The sequence below is a fragment of the Vitis riparia genome, chromosome 7 (assembly GCF_004353265.1).
Source record: "Vitis riparia cultivar Riparia Gloire de Montpellier isolate 1030 chromosome 7, EGFV_Vit.rip_1.0, whole genome shotgun sequence".
Lineage (NCBI taxonomy): Eukaryota > Viridiplantae > Streptophyta > Magnoliopsida > Vitales > Vitaceae > Vitis > Vitis riparia.
In genome coordinates this window covers 18,275,028-18,291,828 of record NC_048437.1, presented here as the reverse complement: position 1 = coordinate 18,291,828, position 16,801 = coordinate 18,275,028, and positions in this window count along the sequence as shown.

Here is a 16,801-nt window from a genome sequence, read left to right as displayed (position 1 = left end):
AACTTCATTATGACAATATAATTTCAAGAGAAAAAGAAGTGAGTCAAAGAAAATATACTTCACTCATGTTTGATCTAAACAAAAAAACAAAAATCAATTTTATTTTACTGCATTTAGTTTTCCAATGGTTCTTATACCTTTGAAAAAAACATAAAACCAATTACTATGGTAAGAATATTAGTAAGAAATCATGGGTCTCTCTCTAATATGAACTTGAAGTATCATGTGTCAATTCCAATTGAAGGACTTTATTTCAATAGTATCATGTGCCTAGTCGTGAAACCTCTTGCATTTCCACTTGTTGAGTGGTTTTTAAGTTATGTAGTATATTAATAATAAGCATGCTCCATATTTGAGAAAAAACTAAAAGCATGAATAGGGGTTAGAAAATGTTGTACCATTGAGGGGCAACATCAATTGAAATTCCTTCAATTGCTTTCCTGAAACTAAACAAAATCCTAAAGTGGTTTCTGGTTTCGAAAAATGTCTATCCTTACTTGAAAATAGAATGAAACAAAAAAGAATTTATCGTTGTGAAATGACTATCCATTTAGCTCCGATCCTCTCACAACTTAGGTCTCATGCTCTTAGTGAAAAAAAAAAAAAAAAACCTTTGTTATGACAAGATAATTACAAAAAACAAAGAAGAGAATTAGAGAAAAATTACTCCACTCATGTTTGATCTAAATGGAAAAAAAATCAATTTTTTTGCTGCACTTGGTCTTATCATTTGGTTAAGATTTCATTCTATTTCCATGTATGAACAAACATTTTCCAAAACCAAAAACCACTTCAGGATTTCGTTTGGTTTTAGCAAAGCAATCGATGTTGTTCCTAAATGGTACAACATTTTCTGTCCCCTTTGCATGTTTTGATTTTTTTCTAGTTTTTCTCAAATGCAGAACATTCTTATTATTAATATACCACATAACTCAGAAACCACTCAACTAGTGGAAATACAAGAGGTTTCACGATCAAACACATGATACTATTGGAATAAAGTTCTTGCATTGGAATTGAAAAATGAAACTTCAAGTCCATATTAGAGAAAGACCCACAATTTCCCACTAATCTTGTTAGCGTAGTAATTGGTTTTAAGTTTTTTTTCAAGGTATAGGAAACACTTGAAGACTTGTAGTAAAAAAATAAATAAATAAATTGATTTTTTTTCGTTTAGATCAAACATGAATGGAGTAAATTTTCTTTGATCCTCTTCTTTTCCTCTTGAAATCATCTTGTCATAATAAAGTTCTTGTTTTTTTCACTAAAGGCATGAGACCTAAGTTGTGGTAGGATTCTGGAGGATCAGAGTGAAGTTGTTAGTCATTTCACAACAATAAATTCTTTTTTGTTTTGTTCTATTTCCAAGCAAGGACAAACATTTTCCAAAACCAGAAACCACTTCAAGATTTCGTTCAGTTTAAAAAAAAAACCGACGAAATCTCAATTGATGTTGTTCTTTAATGGTACAACATTTTCTATCCTCTTTGCATGTTTTGATTTTTGCTAGCTTTTCTCAAATATGGAGCATGCTTATTATTAATTTACCACATAAATAAAAAACCACTTAACAAGTGGAAATACAAGAGGTTTCATTAGTAGACATATGATACTATTGGAATAGAGTCTTTGCATTAGAATTGACACATGATACTTCAAGTTCATATTAGATAGAGACTCGTGATTTCCCACTAATCTTCTTAGCATAGTAATTAGCTTTATATTTTTTTTTCTAAGATATAGGAAACATTTAAATTCAAAATGCAATAAAAAAAATGATTTTTGTTTTTCATTTAGATCAAACATGAGTGGAGTAAATTTTCTCAAACTTTCTTCTTTCTTTCTTGAAATTATATTGTCATAACAAAGTTCTTGTTTTTTTCAATGAGGGCATGAGACCCAATTTGTAGTAGGATTCTAAGGGATTATAACTAAATGACTAGTCATTTCACCACGATAAGTTCTTTCTTGTTTTGTTCTATTTCCAAATAGGGACAGACATTTTCTGAATCCAGAAACCACTTTAGAATTTCATTTGGTTTCAAAAAATCAATTGATGGAATCTCAATTGATGTTGCTTCTCAATGGTAAAACATTTTCATTCCCCTGTGCATGTTTTAAATTTTTATAGTTTTTCTCAAATATAGAACATACTTCTTATTAATATACCACATATCTCATAAACAACTCAACAAGTGGAAATGCAAAAGGTTTTATGATCAAACACATGATACAATTGGAATAGTCCTTGCATTGGAAGTGACTTAGGATACTTAAAGTTCATATTAGAGAGAGACCCAAAATTTCACACTATTTTTCTTAGTGTAGTAATTGGTTTTATGTTTTTTTTTTCCAAGGTATAAGAACCACTTGAAGACCAAATGCAATAAATAAAAAATTGTTTTCTTTTTTTTAGATCAAACATGAGTAGAGTAAATTTTCTCTGATTCTTTGCTTTCCGTCTTGAAATTATCTTCTGATAACAAAGTTATCTTTTTTTTTATTAAGAGCATGAGACCCAAGTTGTGGCAAGATTCAGGAGGATCAGAACTAAATGGTTTCTCATTTCACAACAATAAATTCTTTCTTATTTTGTTCTAATTCCAAATAGGGACAGACATTTTTCGAATTCATAAATCACTTCAGGATTTCATTTGGTTTCAGAAAAATAATCAATGGAATCTCAATTGAGGTTGCTCCTCAATGGTACAACATTTTTTGTCTCTTTTGCATGTATTGATTTTCAATAACTTTTCTCAAATATGAAACTCTATTCCTGTAGTGTCAAGTGTCTAGTCATGAAACCTCTTGTGTTCCTACTCGTGAAGTGGTATTTGAGTCATGTGGTATATTAATAATAAGCATTTTTCATATTTGAGAAAAACTAGAAAAAAAAAAATCAAAACATGCAGAATGAACAAAAAATGTTATACTATTTAGAAGCAACATCAATTGAGATTCCATCGATTGCTTGTTTGAAATGAAATGAAATTCTGAAGTGGTTTCTAGATTCGAAAAATGTTTGTCCCTATTCAAAAATAGAACAAAAGAAGAAAGAATTTATCATTGTGAAATGACTAACTGCTTAGTTCTGATTCTCCTGAATTCTGCCACAACTTAGGTCTCATGCCTTTAGTGAAAAAAACAAGAACTTTGTTATGACAATATAATTTCAAGAGGGAAATAAGAAGATCAGAGAATATTTACTCCACTCATGTTAGATTTAAACGAAAAAAAATTATTTTTTTTTTACTGTATTTGGTCTTCAAGTGGTTCCTATACAATGGGGAAAAAAACATAAAACTAATTACTACGCTAAAAAGATGAGTGGGAAATCGTGGGTCTCTCTCCAATATGAACTTGAAATATCATGTGTCAATTCCAATGCAAAGACTCTATTCCAATAGTATCATGTGTCTAGTCATGAAACCTCTTGCACTTCCACTTGTTGAGTGGTTTTTGTGTTATGTGGTATATTATTAATAAGCATGCTCCATATTTGAGAAAAACTATAAAAAATAAAAAATCAAAACATGCATAGGAAACAGAAAAAGTCGTCCCATTGAAGAGCAATATCAATCGAGTTCCATCGATCACTTTTGTGAAGTGAAACGAAATCCTGAAGTGGTTTCTAGATTCAAAAATTGTCTGTTACTATTTGGAAATATAACAAAATAAGAAATAATTTATCATTGTGAAATGACTAATAGTTTAGTTTTGATCCTTTAGAATCATGCCACAACTTAGGTCTCATTCCCTTAGTGAAAAAAAAAACAAACAATGTTATTAGAATATACTTTCAAGGGGAAAAGAAGAGAATCGGAAAAAATTTAGTCCACTCATGTTTGATCCAAACTAATAAATAAATAAATTTTTTTGTTGCATCTAGTTTCATCATTTGGTCTTGTTTCGTTCTATTTCCAAGTAGGGACAAACAAGAAACCACTTTAGCATTTCGTTTGCTTTCAGAAAAGCAATTGATGGAATCTCAATTGATTTTGCTCTAATGGTACAACATTTTCTATCTCCTTTACATATTTTGATTTTTTTCTAGCTATTCTCAAATATGAAACTTTATTCTTGTAGTGTCATGTGTCTTATCATGAAACCTCTTGCGATCCTACTCATTAAGTGGTATTTGAATCATGTGGTATATTAATAATAAGTATGTTCCACATTTGAGAAATGCTACAAAAATTAAAACATGCAAAGGGGACAGAAAATGCTATACTATTGAGGAGCAACATCAATTAGGATTCCATCGATTGCTTGTTTGAAACAAAATGAAATCCTAAAGTGGTTTCTAGATTTAGAAAATGTTTGTCCCTATTTGGAAATAGAACAAAACAATAAAGAATTTATCATTGTGAAATGACCAACCGTTTAGTTCTAATCCTCCTAAATCCTACCACAACTTGGGTCCCATGCCCTTCGTGAAAAAAACAAGAACTTTGTTATGACAATTAATTTCAAAAGGGAAAGAAGAAAATCAAAGAAAATTTACTCCACTCATGTTTGACCTAAACGAAAAAAAATAAATAATTTTTTTTTTAACTGCATTTGGTCTTCAAGTGGTTCCTATACTTTGGAAAAAAAAAACACAAAACTAATTACTACACTAAGAAGATGAGTGGGAAATTGTGTGTCTCTCTCCAATATGAACTTGAAATATCATGTGTCAATTACAATGCAAATACTCTATTCCAATAGTATCATGTGTCTGGTCACGAAACCACTTACATTTCCACTTGTTGAGTGCTTTTTGTGTTATCTGGTATATTAACAATAAGCATGTTCCATATTTGAGGAAAACTATAAAAAATCAAACCATGCATTGAAGATAGAAAATGTTATCCCATTTAGGAGCAACATCAATCAAGATTCCATCGATCGCTTTTGTAAAGTGAAACGAAATCCTTAAGTGGTTTCTAGATTCAAAAATTGTCTGTTACTATTTGGAAATATAACAAAATAAGAAAGAATTTATCATTGTGAAATGACTAATAGTTTATTTTTTATCCTCTAGAATCATGCCACAACTTAGGTTTCATGCCCTTAGTAAAAAAATGAAAACAGTGTTATGAGAATATAATTTCAAGAGGGAAAGAAGAGAATTAGAGAAAATTCAGTCTACTCATGTTTGATCTAAAAGAAAAAAAATATCAATTTTTTTGCTGCATTTGGTCTTATTTCGTTCTATTTTCAAGTAAGGATAGACAAGAAACCACTTCAAGATTTCATTTGGTCTCAAAAAAACAATTGATGGAATCTTAATTGATTTTGCTCCTCAATGGTACAACATTTTTTGTCCCCTTTGCATGTTTTAATTTTTCCTAGCTTTTCTCAAATATGAAACTCTATTCCTATAGTGTCATGTGTCTGGTCATGAAACCTCTTGCGTTCCTACTCATTAAGTGGTATTTGAATCATGTGGTATATTAATAATAAGCATGTTTCATATTTGAGAAAAGCTACAAAAAATTAATACATGGAAATGGGACATAAAATGTTGTACTATTGAGGAGCAACATCAATTGGGATTCCATCGATTGCTTATTTGAAACGAAATGAAATCCTAAAGTGGTTTCTAGATTTGGAAAATGTTTGTCCCTATTTGGCAATAGAACAAAAGAATTTATCATTGTGAAATGACAAATCGTTTAGTTCTGATCCTCCTGAATCCTGCCATAACTTGGGTCTCATGCCCTTAGTGAAAAAAAAAACAAGAACTTTGTTATGACAATATAATTTCAAGAAGGAAAGAAGAGAATTGGAGAAAATTCACTCCACTCATATTTGATCTAAATGAAAAAAAAAAAAATCAATTTTTTTGCTGTTTTTGGTCTTGCTTCGTTCTATTTCCAAGTAGGGATAGACATCTTCTGAAACTAGAAACCACTTCAGGATTTGGTTTGGTTTCAGAAAAGCAATTGATTGAATCTAAATTGATGTTGCTCCTCTGGTACAATATTTTCTGTCTACTTTGCATGTTTTGATTTTTTCTAGTTTTTCTCAAATATGGAACATGCTTATTATTAATATACCACATAACTCATTCAAGAAGTGGAAATGCAAGAGGTTTCACAACCAAACACATAATACTATTGGAATAAAGTCTTTACATTGGAATTGACACACGATATTTCAAGTTCATATTAAAGAGAAACCCATGATTTCCCACTAATCTTCTTATCGTAGTAATTGGTTTTATGATTTTTTTTTTCCAATGTATATGAACCATTTGAAGACCAAATGCAATAAAAAAAAATGATTTTTTTTTCATTTAGATCAAACATGAGTGGAGTAAATTTTCTTTGCTCCTCTTCTATCCCTCTTGAAATTATATTGTGTTGAGCTGTAAATAAAATAGGAGAATTATTTTCCTATTATGTTAGTTTCCTATTTCTGTAAATAGATAGTTTTGTTAGTTTCAAAAATAGATAGTTTTATTAGTTTCCTATTTTTGTAAATAGATAGTTTTAGGATTTAGGAATAAGTTAGTTTTCTATTATGTCTCTTGTTTCCTATATCTTCTCTTGTAATCTCCTATATAAATTGTGTATAATCAATCTAATAGATAGAATTTATTATTTTTCATCCCATATTTCATGTCATAGTATCAGTGTTGTAGGTTTTTTAAGACCTGGGCATCATTCTAGCCTTAATCACCATTTTTCTGCCCTTCATAGCTGAAATTTTTTTTTTATTCACGTGTTCTTTTACCAACCTTCATTGCTGTTGATTTTTTTGTTTCGCAATCTACCTTAATTCCAAGATATCAAGTTTCTTCATGGAAGATGTTGGAAAATTCAGGTACACCTTCACTCTCTTTTTGCATAAATGCCTCACATAGAGTTTATGATGACTCTTGGATAATAGACTCCGGTGCCACAAACCATATGACCTCCAAATCTCAACTTTTCAATACCTATACCCCAAGCCCAAGTAACAAGAAAATTATAGTGGCCAATGGCTCTTTAACTACTGTTGCAGGTTTCGGAGACATATACATCACACCTACCCTTATTCTTAAAAATGTCCTCCATGTACCAAAATTATCGGCCAACCTTGTTTCCATTTAAAAGCTTATCCATGATCTTAAATGTTATTCTATTTTTTTCCCTTCTTATTGTGTTCTTCAAGAACAAGGCTCGGGGAGGAGGATTGGACTTGTTAAGGAAATGAGCGGTCTTTACCACCTTGAATCATCTTAGAAAACTAGAAATAATTTGTTGTTGTCTTTTCTCAATTCCTCAAATAAAGATACCATTTGGTTGTATCACCTACGTCTAGGTCATTCATCTTTTAGGGTTTTAAAGGTCATGTTTCCTCATTTGTTCCAAGTATTAGATATTTATGAGTTTCATTGCGAAACTTGTGAATCGGCAAAACATACTCGTGTATCTTTTCCTATTAGCAATAAAAGAAGTTCTCATCCTTTTTATTTGATTCATAGTGACATATGGGGTCCTTTGACTATACCTAATGTTTCTGGGGCTCGTTGGTTTGTATCCTTAATTGATGACTGCACTCGGGTTACATGGATCTTTCTTCTTAAACAATAATCTGATGTTAGCATTGTTATACCTAATTTCCACTCAATGGTTCAAAACCAATTTGGGATTAAAATAAAAGGCTTTAGGACAGACAATGCTAGAGATTACTTCAACCAGACTTTGTCACCCTATTTTCAATCACAAGGCATTCTCTATGACTCGTCATATGTTAACACACCCAAAAAAAACGGGGTAGCCGAGAGGAAAAATGGACATTTACTCAACACAACCCGAGTCTTACTCTTTCAAGGGAATGTTCCTAAGTCTTATTGGGGGAAAGCTGTTCTTACTGCCACATACATGATAAATAGAATTCCCTCACTTCAGAACCTCAAATGAGCTCACTCCTAGGGTATTTGGGTGCACTGCATTTGTTCATGTCCACAACCAACATAGAGATAAGTTAGACCCTCGAGCCATAAAATGTGTCTTCCTTGGTTACTCATCCACTCAAAAAGGATTCAAGTGTTACAATCCCTCAATCAGAAAATTTTACATCTCTACAGATGTCACCTTCACAGAAAATAAACCTTTTTTCTCCAAGTCCTCTCTTCAGGGAGATATTTCAATGATGGAAGATAGTCCTTATGAGTCCTTTGAATCTCTTGACCTTCCTCATGTCTTAACCCATGGTGATGAAGAACCTGAGTCATCCGAGTCAATCACACCTGAGTCACCCAATTTTACCACTGAACCCGTGTCATCCCCTGTTCCAATCAGTGTCACTCGCAATTTTCCACAGGTTCCTAAGGTGCATTCAAGGGAAGAGGTCATTCCAGAACAAAAGTAGGTCCAAGAATCCAACTCAGACCCTGGGAATGAAATCACAGTAAGATCAGACCCACCTTTACATACACAACCTGGTGAAACTTCCACTGACTCAACAGACAACCTAGACCTAGACCTTCCTATTGCTGTTAGAAAATGTACCAGAGAATGCACTAACCGACCACTCTATCCACTATCACATTGTGTGTCTCTTAAGAACCTATCACCAACCCACAAGAATTTTATTGTGAGTCTAAACACCACTATCATCCCTAACACTGTTTCTGAGGCATTAACAAGAAGGGAATGGAAGGATGCTATGAGAGAGGAGATGAGTGCATTAGAAAAAAATAAAACATGGGAGATTGTTGAAAGACCGAAAGGGAAAAACATTGTTGATTGCAAGTGGATTTTCATACTGAAATATAAGGCTGATGGATCTCTTGAGAGACATAAAGCAAAATTGGTAGCCAAAGGGTACACTCAAACTTATGGAGTTGGTTATTAGGATACTTTTGCTCTAGTTGCAAAAATGAATTTTGTAAGAATCCTGCTGTCACTGGTTGCCCACTACAATTGGCAACTCCTACAGTATGATGTTAAGAATGCATTTCTTCATGGTGGTTTAGATGAAGAGATTTACATGAACATCCCACCGGGATTTAAAGGAAGCATAGGTAACAAGGTGTGCAAGCTGAAAAAGACCCTTTATGGGCTAAAACAATCTCCTAGGGCTTGGTTTGGGAGATTTGCAAAATTCATGAAAGAGTTTGGGTACAAACAAAGCTAAAGTGGCCACACTCTCTTCATTAAGCACTCGACTTTAGGGGGAGTAACTGCTCTTCTAGTCTATGTTGACGACATCATAGTGACTGGAAATGATGAAAGAGAAAAGCATGAATTGAAGCAAAGATTAACAACAGAGTTTGAAATAAAGGAACTAGGGAAACTAAAGTACTTCCTCGGTATTGAGGTGGCATATTCCACACAAGGGATCTTCATCTCTTAACAAAAGTATGTGATTGATATATTAGCAAAAACAAGGAAGATTGTGTGTAAACCAGACTTTACCCCAATAGATCTAAACCACAAGTTGGGAGAAGCTAAAGAAGAACCTGTGGTGGATAAAAGAATGTACCAAAGGTAGGTTGGTAGGCTCATATACTTTGCTCACACTCGGCCAGACATCACCTACTCGATGAGCGTGATCAGTCAATTCATGCATGATCCAAGAGAACCTCATCTTCAAGTTGCTTACAGGGTGCTGCATTACTTGAAAGGCAACCCCAAGAAAGGAATTTTGTTCAAGAAGAACAATACTCTTGCTCTAGAAGCATACATTGACGCTGACTATGCAGGTTCCCTAGTGGATCGAAGATCAACTACAGGGTATTGTACTTTTCTTGGAGGTAATCTGGTAACATGGAGAAGTAAAAAAGCAGAATGTGGTAGCAAGGTCGTCTGCAGAATCAGAGTTTAGGGTTGTGTGAACTGCTTTGGCTGAAGATTATTCTAGATGATTTGAGAATCAAGTGGGATGGTCCTATAAAGCTCTATTGTAACAACAAGTCAGCTATCAATATTGCTCATAACCCTATACAACACGATAGGACAAAACATATTGAGATTGATAGGCATTTCATCAAAGAAAAATTGGAGGAAGGAGTAGTGTGTATGTCCTATGTTCCATCAGAACATCAATTAGCTGATATCCTAACAAAAGGGTTGAATTGTTCAATGTTTCATGATCTTGTATTCAAGCTGGGAATGAAAGACATCTATTCCTCAGTTTGAGGGAGAGTGTTGAGCTGTAAATAAAATAGGAGAATTATTTTCCTATTATGTTAGTTTCCTATTTCTGTAAATAAATAGTTTTGTTAGTTTCAAAAATAGATAGTTTTATTAGTTTCCTATTTATGTAAATAGATAGTTTTATGATTTAGGAATAAGTTAGTTTTCTATTGTCTCTTGTTTCCTATTTCTTCTCTTGTAATCTCCTATATAAACTGTGTGTATAATCAATCTAATAGACAGAATTTATTATTTTTCATCCCATATTTTGTGTCATATTGTCATAACAAAGTTCTTGTTTTTTTCACTAAGGGCATGAAACCCAAGTTGTGGTAGGATTATGGAGGATCAGAACTAAACAATTAGTCATTTCATTACAATAAATTCTTTCTTGTTTTGTTTTATTTCCAAATAGGGACAGATATTTTTCTGAATCTAGAAACCACTTTAGGATTTCGTTTGCTTTTAGAAAAGCAATCAATGGAATCTCAATTGATGTTGCTCCTCAATGATACAACATTTTCATTCCCTTATGCATGTTTTGATTTTTTATAGCTTTTCTCAAATATGGAATATGCTTATTATTAATATACCACATAACTTGAAAACTACTTAACTAGTGGAAATGCAAGTGGTTTCATGACTAGACACATGATACTATTGGAATAGAGTCCTTGCATTGAATTGACACATGATACTTCAAGTTCATATTAGAGATAGACCCATGATTTCCCACTAATCCTCTTAGTGTTGTAATTGGTTTTATGTTTTCTTCCAAGGTATAAGAACGACTTGAAAACAAAATGCAATAAAAAATAAAAAATAAAAATTGGGTTTTTTTTTTTATCAAAACATGTTCCATATTTGAGAAAAGCTAGAAAAAATCAAAACATGCAAAGAGAACAAAAAATGTTGTACCATTGAGGAGCAACATCAATTGAGATTTCACTAATTGCTTTTCTAAAACCAAAACGAAATCCTGAAATGGTTTATAGATTTGGAAAATGTTTGTCCTTATTTGAAAATATAACAAAACAAGGAAGAATTTATCATTATGAAATGATTAACCGTTTAGTTTCAATCCTCCTGAATCCTGCCACAACTTCGGTCTCATGCCCTTAGTGACAAAAAAAATAAGAACTTTGTTATGACAATATAATTTCAAGAGGGAAAGCAGAGAATCAGAGAAAATTTACTCCACTCATTTTTTATCTAAAAAAAAAAAAACCAATTTTTTTTTACTGTATTTTGTCTTCAAGTGGTTTTTATACCTTGGAAAAAAACATAAAACCAATTACTATGCTAAGAGGATTAGTGAGAAATCATGAGTCTCTCTCTAATATGAACCTGAAGTATCATGTGTCAATTCCATTGGAAGGACTCTATTCCAAAAGTATCATGTGTCTGGTCATGAAACCACTTGCATTTCCACTTGTTGAGTGGTTTTTGAGTTATGTGGTATATTAATAATAAGCATGTTCCGTATTTGAGAAAAGCTATAAAAAATAAAAACATGCATAGGTGAACAAAAATGTTGTATGATTGATGAGCAACATCAATTGATATTCCATTGATTGCTTTTCATTATACTCGAAACAACCAATAAGTATAATTAAAATTATAAGCTTCACAAAAATTTAAGGGAAAAGGTAATTAGAATTAATGTCAAATGAAATGTAAAAAAAAATTGAGAAAAATAAACATGAGTTACAGAAAAATAGTTAGCACTAATTATCACATGAGGATAAGATATATTTCACTAATTGTGCACATAAACTCTATAATAAAATTGTACACAATGTTTCATCTATAAAAAAATAAAAATCAAGTGTAATATATTTCCAAATATGATATAATATCGAAAAATTAAAAATAATGAATAATGGTACTCTAAAACAAAAATAAAATAAATGTTCTGCAAGAAGAGTAGTAACAACAAAAATTCAAGTATACAAAGAAAATAATAAAGGAATAGTTCTAGGAATAATTCAAGGCAAAGTATGAATGGAAGAAGAAAATATAATGGTAACTTTGACTTTCAACATTTAATGGATTTTACAATATCAATCTTATCACAACTAAGTGTAAACACATAATTTGACTTTCAATTCTCTTTATTTATTTTTATTTTTATTTTCATATTCTTGTTAACTCTTTTTTATGTGGTTTCTCTTTTCTTATAAGGATATTCTAATGCCCCACCCTAACATTGTCTCTAGAATCTTCAATCCTAATCAACAAATATAAATAAATAACAATGGTGCACCCATAGTAATCATAAGAAGAAACCTTGTAGAAGAAAATTCCTAACTATTTGGATTATTTAACAATTTGAAGAATAACACTAAATAATCATGTAGGAAAACAACCAAGGTGAAGAAGCTTACATTAACAATTTGAAGAAGAATTTTTTTTTTTTTTTTTAAAAAAAAAAGGCAATGTCAATTTAAGTATAAATTGTACTTGGAACACACAAAATTATCAAGTGGTTGTTTCCAAGTTTGCACTACAAAATTATGGAGATAATGGTTTATAAGCAAGAAAAAGGAAGAATCAACCACATAAAAATGTGAGGTTTTTTTTTCCTAAAAGATTTAGTGATGCACATGAGTGCATATTCAAAAAAGTAAATATATAGATTTATTTGTGGAATATACATATACTCTTATGGAAGTAATCTAAAATATAATTAAAAAAATCAAAATAAAAAAAAATCACATCAATTAGAAAGACAAAAAATTGAAGTTTTTCCTTTTGGTTTGATCATAATTACTATTGATTTTGCAAGCATGAATCATGGGTGGTCAACGAAAAATTATGAATTATAATGGAAATTTGTGTCATCTTTTAAAGGAAATCTATTCAATTATAATATTGTAATAGAAGTTGAAAGTCTACCAACCTATTTTAACAATGCAAAATAAAAAATCTACTTCTTAAACATCATCAGGCATACACATGAAATAAAATTTATTTATTAAAAAAATACACAAATACACATATAGGAAAGTGTATAAAATGGCATATGACATGTACTACCCAATTCAATTCTCGAAGTATATAACACCTTAAACCACAAGGAAAGATAGCTTACTGCCATATAAAGTTATGCCTTAATAAACTCTTCTATTAGTCTAATGATTTTAGCAAGTGAGGTTTTGTGTACAAAATTTCACACCTTCATAACCAACCAGTAAAAAGGAAAAAAATAATTCAATAAATCATGACTATTATATCAAGCACTCAACTAACAAGAAAAGTGTTTCGATTTTTGCTAGGCAATGATCAAGGGTCCTTAGCTTAAAATATTCTTTTCCCCATTTTTATTATTTTTTTTCAAGTGGTTCATATGCAGAATCAAAGACAATACCTTTTTCATAATCACAAGGCTGTTTCCAAAAGATGAGTCCTTGATTTTGATTTGGAAAGCTACTAAAGCACTTGATCTCTTCTCTTCCTGTTGCAGAAACAGAAATGGAGCACCTCATCCTTTTGCAAGTACCAATGCAAAGTTCTAAGTCATTTTCTGATATTTTCTGTTAATAATAACTATAGTTCAAGAACACACAACTTCTCTTTTAAGAGACAATTAAGGATCTGTCTCTTTTTTCTCTAGAACAAATCTGAAACTGATTCAAGTTCAACATCCATTCAAATCAAATAAAAAAATAATTATAATAATAAATAACCAAAAAAATAGAAAAAATAACTATAAATAGAGTAAAAAAATTATTATTTTTGTTGAAAAAATTCAAATTTACCAAAACTTAAGATACATATTCAGCAATCATGATAGTAAGAAACCAAGGAAAGAGCTGTTGTTGGAGATGTCATCCCTCGAGTTATCTATCGCGAAATTAGTGCCCCTTAGAATTAGCCAATGCTCCCTACAACAAATATCATAATTCCTCGTTACTTGTTGCATTAAGTAGACATATTGTTGAAGATCATAAAAAGAAAAGAGACCAAATGGCTGCCTAATAGAACATTATTAGATCAGAACATTGTTTTCTAACTGAACCAAGTTTGACACCACTCATTTTCAAATTTAAGATAGTGGAAAAACCTTTTTGGCTGATGAATGAACTAAACAACTAGAAAAATTTATCATGCTTTTATTTTACAAGGTTTGTAGAATATACAAAACAAAAAAAAAAACGGGAACTAGACTCCAAACAAAACAACTCCATCAATTCCCAAAAGAAAAAAAAAAATGGCCCACGTGAAAATGCTTTTCAAGGAGACACATGATGGCTGAAATTATGATCCACATTAATTATTTTAAGCTACATTACTTTACATTATTATTATTATTACTCGACTTTCAAAGCAAAATTTTAGTAAAGTGCCTAATCATCTATGGACAAGAAAGTCAGCTTGACATTCGCACTAGCCTATGACTTTGGGAGCTACACACAATAACAACTTTGACATGTAATGTAGAAAGATTGAATAACGTTTTTCCAACCCTAACTTGAATATCTTGTAATTTTTGGGCCATCCTTTTTGCTGGAGGAAAAATTCTAGTTCATCTTCTTGTTTCTGGAAATTCTTATTCGTCCCTCGTGCTGCTAGTAATCCTGGTTTGTCCTTTCAAATAACCAAAAATAAATAAATAAAAATTGATTCTCCTTTCTTGCTAAAAATAAATTCTGATTATCTTCCTATTTTCCTTTCTTGCTAAAAAAATTAAGAATCTTGGTTCTCCTTCCTTGCTAAAAAAAAATCAATCAAATCGTCCTTACTAGCTGTCTGTCTAGAAATGTTACTGAGTCTAGGTATTTTAAGGGACATGGGATCAAGATGAAAAGCAAATTGATTACAGACATTGGCTATAGACATTTAATAAACAAAAGAAAAAATGGTAGTCACGTAAGAAGAAAAACACTCTCAAGTTTATTAAAAAGGTTTTAATCAGGACCTTTGCATTCTCTTAGTATGATACATTTTCTGACTATGCCCTCCATTGTATTGGAATATTCTTACCTGTAAACTAAGTTTAATCAGAATACCGATAAAAAAATTCATTTCAAGTTATAAAAAAATACCAAGGGTAAGATTTTGGTTATTGAAGGTTGAGAAACGGAAGTGAGTGAATATTAACCCTAGTTGTTGACTAAGAGAAAATAAGAGTAAAATAAAAGGAAAATAATATATTTCATTTTTTTTCATTTTTATATAAAGATTAAATAATTTAAAAATATATAAATACATCCCTAATTTCAATTGTATCTTATTTTCTTTTTTTCTTTTTTTTGGTAATTCAAATATGATGAAGTTATTTTTCTTAACATTTTTAAAATTATCTTCTTGGAATCAAGCTTGAAGTAAAAGGTTGAAAAATTATTTCATAGAGAAATTATGTTTTTAAAACCCTCTATAAAACATAACAACCGTTGTCTCTATTTTTCATCTTTATTTGTCAGGAGCCTCACTTTTAAAAATAATTCCCTCACTTATTTTTTAATAGTACAGCTCTCTTATTCCAAAAATATTACTGTCACTTACTTTACATACCCATTCCCCTAATTAGATATACCCACTTTCATAATTTTTGTTTTTCTTTTTATCTTCCATTAATAATTTTCTAATTATCAAAACTTTAAGTTAATATTAAAATTATATTCTTTTTCTTAAAGAAGTAACATTTTAAGAAATCTATCAATGAATTATAGTATTTTAAAATTTCACATAGATTTAAATTTGTTTTAAAACAAATATTAAAATTATAAAGAATAAACATAAAATAAATGGATAATAATTTTTCCTAAAATATAAATATTAACATGATAATAATAAAAAAAAATCTTGTGTTTTTTTACTTTAAAAGATGATAATATTATAGTAGATATTATAAAATATAGATATTAATATTTTAATTAATTGCATTTTGTTGTTAAAAATGAATAATATTATTTTAGAAAATAATAATGATTAATAATGTTTTATTTAAAATAAATTATAAAAATTTGCACAATTCATTTGATGTAAATATGTAAATAAACTAATTTTCCTATTACATTGATGGGATTAGTTTATAGATTTCGGTTCAACAAGACCATGCCATTACTCAATTCATGCAAACAAGACAACAAAAAATTAATAATTAATATTGAATTTTATCAAAGGATCAATTTTTGCAGATGAATTAGGAAAAGAAGATTAATCTAACTAAGGTTTTGAGTTATTTGTCAAGAAAATGTTTTCAAAACATCTCATTCATCATCATCTGATTTGGGAGTGAGAGAAAGAGTGAGACAGACCTAGAAATAAGTATCAAGCTTCTCTTTGAAAGTCCCATGTTCTTTCTTCAGGTGTTTAAGAGCTGCATCCTTCCTACTCACATTTTGTTAGGTCCCGATCAGGTAACAACAATAACTCATAGAAATACTCACTTTCTTTGGGTGAAAGATAAACCACAACTGTTTGTAGGATAAATATGTTGTCGTTTATTCATTGCTAATGTTCCAATAAGTAGAGTAAAGCTTAACAGATTAGCTTCAACTCCGGAAACTAACTAGCCTAAACTCAAAGGAATACCTTGTAACAAATTTGAATGTGCAGAAATACAAAACAGAAGCAGAAAATAAATTAAACGGCTGACAACTCTTTGGTTAGACTTGGCCTAACCCAAGCTAAAAACTTGGGATTCTTCTTAGGGATCCTTTCTGACCTTCTTGGTCGCC